Source organism: Bos mutus, chromosome 10, assembly GCF_027580195.1.
Source record: "Bos mutus isolate GX-2022 chromosome 10, NWIPB_WYAK_1.1, whole genome shotgun sequence".
Taxonomy (NCBI): domain Eukaryota; kingdom Metazoa; phylum Chordata; class Mammalia; order Artiodactyla; family Bovidae; genus Bos; species Bos mutus.
In genome coordinates this window covers 21034739-21040780 of record NC_091626.1, presented here as the reverse complement: position 1 = coordinate 21040780, position 6042 = coordinate 21034739, and positions in this window count along the sequence as shown.

The window sequence follows — 6042 nt, the reverse complement described above, 5'->3', positions numbered from 1 at the left end:
TTGGAGGCGGGGCGGATGGGTGGGGTGGGCTCCAGGGGTGGTGCCAAGGTGGCCCGAGTTCTGATTGGTGGGAGCAGGCAGGCGGGCCCTCGCGGAACGGGCTGGGCCGGCCATTGGCTGAGTGGGTCTTGGTTGAAATCGGCTATTGGCTGCATGGGCCTCAGCTGGGATGCCTATTGGCTACGTGGGGCAGGGAAGATGTCCCCCCGGGCTAGGATGCCGTGAACAGTACCCCCTCCTACCCTCGCCTTGTGGGCGCCGGATCTTCGGGGGTACGCTGGGCAATGTTCCTCCTGGAATTCCCCAAGAAATTCAAAGCAGTTTGCTGAACTGTCCAAACCGCCTACAACTACTCCCCATTTGTTTCCTCCGGAAGGAAGACGTTTTCAGTATCCCTTTGCCAGTTTCGTATAGGAGACAAGCGTTCCCAACCTAGGGTCAAACCTCCGTCAGCAGCGTCAACTGTAAACGAAGCACCTAGAGCAACCGTTAACTTGTTCTCGAGATGGATCAAGTGTCTTGGCCACCCAGAAAAATGATCCTAGCAGCCTGGCACCTTCCGCCGCTTCCCGGGTCCAGTTGTCACCAGACAGGTGTTCTCAAAGATGAAGTTCTAGAGGAGGTCACCTCATTAGCTCTTGCCAGCCCCCCCCCCCCCCCAGGCCCTCCTAGTAAAGACTACCTGGAGTTGTGCCTCATGTTGGGGGGCCTTGATTTTGCTGTCAAGAAAGGGATTATAATAAAACGGGCTTTCTAACGACTTAGTATTGCACACACTGCAAAATTCTGGGCCAAAAGTTTGTATAGTTAGGATTCTGTCTTCTGACCAAAACTTGGGAACAATACTTTCTGAAGTGACTCTTCTGTTCTCATGATAGTCTTCTCTTGTTTATTTAGGTCACAATAGCTTATATACTCGGAGAAGGCAATGGCACCCCACTCCAGTACTCTTGCCTGGAAAATCCCATGGACGGAGGAGCCTGGAAGGCTGCAGTCCATGGGGTCGCTGAGGGTCAGACACGACTAAGCGACTTCACTTTCACTTTTCACTTTCATGCATTGGAGAAGGAAATGGCAACCCACTCCAGTGTTCTTGCCTGGAGAATCCCAGGGACGGGGGAGCCTGGTGGGCTTCCGTCTATGGGGTCGGTCGCACAGAGTCAGACACGACTGAAGTGACTTAGCAGCAGCAGCTTATATACTTAAAATAATTTATAAAACAGTTTCAGAATGGTGCCCTGTATTCCACATATCTCGCCACTCCCCATATACCCTGTAAAAAGTCAACCATCATAACTGATACTTCTGATTCTTCATTGCTCCACACTAAGGTCTAGAGCTCTTTAAAGGTTGCCAAGCATGAGAAATGTATCTCTAATTCAGCTTTTTCTGTTGACTCTGCATCTGCCCCTTCCTCCCTTCTCTCAGTACATTTGGTAACAATCCCAAGTCCTAAGAGCCATGCCCTTCAAACTAGTATCCCTTAAAAGCATGATAGGAGTAAGCAACAGAAATAATCTTCTCAGCTTTACAGTTAGAAACTTTTGATCACTTAGGATTTAAGCCAAGGCCGGTGCTATATACAAACCTCCAAACTCAAGACTTATTATAATAACCCCAATGGTTTGTATGTAAGGAAGAAAGGGAAAAGCGAAACATTTTAGGCAGTGACAACCCTCAGCTGTCAATGGAGGGCTCATTCTTTTAATCCAAACAATGAGGCTGGATATTGAGTGGGAAGAACTCAGTTTGTTTGGCTAGAAAGCCAGGCAGGAACTGTGAAAATTTAGTGGCTGCTCCTGGGGGGTTAAGTCAGTCCTTCTGGGCATCACAGATCATGGGCTGGGAATTATGAAATGTAGACTACTCAGTCACATTTGCCTCAGAAGGATACACACTTCCAAGTCAGGGGTATGCAGAAGAGTCAAAGAGCCAAGATTTAAGAGAAGAATCATCCAAGGAAAGAAATTCCTGTGCCCTGGTTCTGGAAAGCAGGCTGAAGACTCCCTCTTTTATGTTGGTTTCACCCTTACACGTAAGAAGATGATGGAGTGGACTGGAGTAGGGGAGTGGAAGAGAGGAAGAGGTCCAGACTTGACATTATCAGAGAAGGAAGTTAGCAAGTCAGTGATCATCGAAGCAGTTCCAGGAACTAGTGCTGAAGAATGTGGACCTACCACGTCATCCTCAATCTTTAGTGAAAACTCCCTCCCGCTTTGCATGGCTCAGTAACATTAGCAGGACTGACCAGATACACAATTACCCAATAGCTAAGGAAGCTGGAGGAAGTTAAGAGTCCTCTCTTGCACAGATCTCTTCCAAAGCACTGGAAGAGTCTCAGCAATGTGTTAATATGTTTTTGTAGAATTAAAAAAAAAAAATTCAAACTGCAATTGGTCAAGATCGATGTCTCTTTCTGACTTCCCCTCTATCACCCTTCTCTTTTTGTCCAGTGGCAGTGAAGAGGCCATGGGCATTTTGGGATTGACTAACGAAGTTGAGTTGGGAATACATTTAGTTTGGGTTTAGGAGTCACACATCTGTCATTTGCAGTTACTTCTTTGAACGGTTAATAGTATTTATAATGTTACAGGCTGAACTGTGTCCCCCTAAAATTCCTGTCAAAGTCCTAACTCCCAGTACCTCAGAATGTAACCATATTTGGAAATAAGGTCTATTCAGAGGTAATTAAAATAAGGTCTTTAGGGTAAGTCAATTCAGTATAACTGCTATCCTTATAAGAAGACGGAATTTGGATGTAGACATGCAGGTAGGACAGACCATATGAAGACATAGGGAGAAGATGGCTCTCCACAAGCCAAGAGAGAGGAACCTCAGAATGGAATCAACCCTGCCAACGTCTGGATCTCAGGCTTCTAGCCTCAAAACCGTGAGAAAATTTCCATATTATAAGCGACCCAGTCTAAGTATTTTGTTATGGCAGCTCTAACAAACTAATATACAGCCTCCAGGAATACTACTAATGTCAACAATTCAGTTATGTTATTCATTATTACAAAATTTGAAAATGCTCCAAAATCTTACACCACATATACTAAAGAAATTTGGTAGGGTTTTCCCAAGTTTGACAAAAATCCTCCCCTCCCAATTATGTGAACATAATTGTTCACTTACAAGGTGTGAAGGTGAAATTTTTTTAAATGATCCAAAAAAATTTTTTTTAAGTGATCATGGTGATGGAATTACCTCTTCATGCAAAAATTATATGTAATCATATTGAAAGACTGGATATCAAAGAGTGTGCAGCCAAAAACAAAATTGTAGGGGAAAATATTTAGGTTTGCCACATAGATAACTTTTAAATTTTGTTTTTCTTGATTTTGTGATCTTTATCAGTTTTTTAAAAATTATAACTTTTATATTTTTTCTCATCCTGAAATATATTCACTCTTGTGCCTCATGTATTTTATTTTTCTTGAAAAAAGGGTCCATAAGTTGTGTGCTTCAGACAACCAAAAACTTGGATCTATCCCTGGGAATGAAATGGATATGGTGAGTTTCTGCCCCATTTAGGGAAACCCTGCTCTAATGTTTTGTGCTCTGTCCTGAGAAACACTGGAGGGGAGGGCTGACCAATCACAGCTGCCAAGTATGGAGGACTTAGGATAGCAAAAGCTGCAATAAAGGAGTTTGCAGAAGAAAGATTTCAGACAAACCTATTACCAAACGAAGATGTGACAAGTCTAGAAAGATGTTAGGGCCATGGAGCAACCCTAGGCAATAAGCCATGGAGGGAACCCCTGGAAAGCCCTCAGTTACCTCTCCTTGGGTGTCTGCTCCTCATGCCAATTCTACTCTTCAGCATATCTGGTTTCAGTTACAATGTGTACTAAAGAGTGGGTACTCTGCAGTGACATCACAACTTGGCCATTATGATGTAATGACATGGCATCTGATTAATCTAGGGCTAGGGCTTCCCTATAAAGTAATGTCCTTTCATTACTTTGAGGGTAATTGGACTCTTTCATCATTCAGGTGATGTGGGAGTCAATAACTATTTTAGAACTCAGTCTTTTTCAAGGTTACTTCCCTTTAGTATCTATTTCTGTCACTTCATTTTGTATTAGACAAAGGTCCTTGCTTTTCCTCTCCATTATGCTTCTTGTTCTTTGTTTTAGGGTTACCCTTGACAAAGGGGCTTTGATCTTCCCTCTACTGCCTAAGGAGCAGAATGTAATTTAGATGATCCCTTAAGAGCACCCCACCAAAGGGGAAACCTTTTACCTGAGGTATTCCCTTTAATTGCAGCAGCAACTGGTTCTGGGTGCAGGGTAGAGGGGAGCTAAGCACCAGGCCTGGTAACTTTCCCTACCACTGCCCAAAATGGTAGTGTCATACAATAGGGGTGTCTCGTAACAGGGCTGCCCAACTCCTCCATTATCTCCTTCCCATCTCAAGAAATGAGATGGCCAAGCAATGAGGGGTGAGAGGGAGGAAGAAATCTTGCCTCTGGGTCTCTTGCCACCCTCAGCCCCCCCAAAATAATACTTATCAACATCTTATACTTTCTTTTCAAATTTCAGCTTTATTTCAAATATGAGGTCTTTTATTCAAAAGGGAGGGCAGTTGCATGAGGAAGTTGAAATGAGGCACAATACCAGCAGGTATGGGGTCCAGAGTACCAAGCTGCGCTGTGAAGGAGGTGGGGAGGTTCGGGGAGGGTCTGGTGAGAACAGTGGTTTGGGGGGATTCACAGAACACACTTTTATTTCCTCTCTAGGTTAGCTATTCAATGGGTAGATTATCTAGTTGTTTCTTTGTTTTAGCAACTTCACTGTTCTTCAGCAACATCACTGAAACAAGTGCCAAGGCTAATGATATACTGGTCCCTTTTGTTTCTCTTTCTGCCTAAATGCAGTAGGGAATGGAAACTAGAAGCAGAAAATGAAACACTTCTGATGTATCCCTTGCCAAGAAAAATCATGGGTCTGTCCCTGTGGAGAGAGGACTCTTCGGTAGCCTGGGAATAGAATGTGGTCAGGAGGCTTGGGTTTAAGTCCCATCTGCAGTTGTACTAACAAATTCTCTGACCCTGCTGGTGTCCCTTCTCATCTCTGGACCTGTGTCCTCATCTCTAGAGGAATCTAGAAGACAAGCCTTTTCAGGTCTCTGAATTGTGATCTATGGATTGCCAAGATCCAGAGGAGCTCCAGAGAAACAGGAGTTAGAAGAAAGGGAATGTGGGATAAGATTGGAAAGCTGAGTTAGGGCTTATTAAAAAGATAAATGATGAGCTACATTCATAAAGGAAAACAAAGGAACAGGAAGAGTATGTAGGAAGGACATCTGAGGTCTGGATGAGAGAGGAAAGGGCAAGAGTGTTCCTGCTGTGTTGCTTCAAGGACCCAGCCCGTGACCATGGTACAGGTTTCTCATATGGCACTTCCCAGGCCATGGCTGACAGGTTATACCCTCAACTGTTCCTGTTCGTAGTCATCAGGCTTTACAGGAAAGTCCTGTGCCTAATACATGACACACTTCTAAAGATTCTGCCGAATTCCTAGTGTTTCTCATGTCAGATTTGACTTACAGCTTACCACCTTCCCACCACTACCCTGTGGCAACTCTGTATGGAAAAACCACAAGACTCATGTCTTGGCTCTGTAAAGCTGAGAATAGAGGAATGGGTGAGCAATGGTAATTCTTAGAGATAAAGCTCAAGAACAATGAATTCTCTTTGGTTCCCTAACCCCAGGTCCATTTGCACTTATGCCCTTAGTATTACTCGGGCTCTAGGAGACCGACCATCCAGCAGACCATCCAGCAATTAGCCTGTTCATGAACCCTTCCAGTGCAAATATTAGGGAACTGGGCAATTCAAGGCTAGAGTCAGGCGGTGGGGAGGGAGGGTAAGAAGGTGTGTAGCACGTCAACAGGTGTGGACGACCTAGGGCCAGAAGAGAATCCCAGTGTATGGGAAGGCTGGAGTTCACATGGGTTCCTAAATTCTCCAGCAGGCAGGCGAAGTGGTTCCTTGCTGATCACAGGGTCACAGAAAGCAGCAGCAAGCTTCTGGAAGGA